Source organism: Neomonachus schauinslandi, chromosome 14 (assembly GCF_002201575.2).
Source record: "Neomonachus schauinslandi chromosome 14, ASM220157v2, whole genome shotgun sequence".
Classification (NCBI taxonomy): domain Eukaryota; kingdom Metazoa; phylum Chordata; class Mammalia; order Carnivora; family Phocidae; genus Neomonachus; species Neomonachus schauinslandi.
Genome location: NC_058416.1, coordinates 26,988,018 through 26,988,227, shown reverse-complemented (window position 1 = coordinate 26,988,227; position 210 = coordinate 26,988,018).

Sequence of the window (210 nt, the reverse complement as noted above, 5' to 3'; positions counted from 1 at the left end):
GGCCTTCCTCTAGCTGCGACAAGGCCACTACAGTGTGTGCTCTCCCCAGTGCTAAAACTGAGCGCAAATGTGCTTTATTCACTTGCAATCCCCCAAGGCCCCTGATCTTGGGGTGTGGCCCAGCAGCATGCTACCCGTGGGCAGGGTGGGGACACGGGGCCCCGGCGGAGGCCAGGGAGCTTAGCACACAGCCGGCCCTGCCGGGGGGGG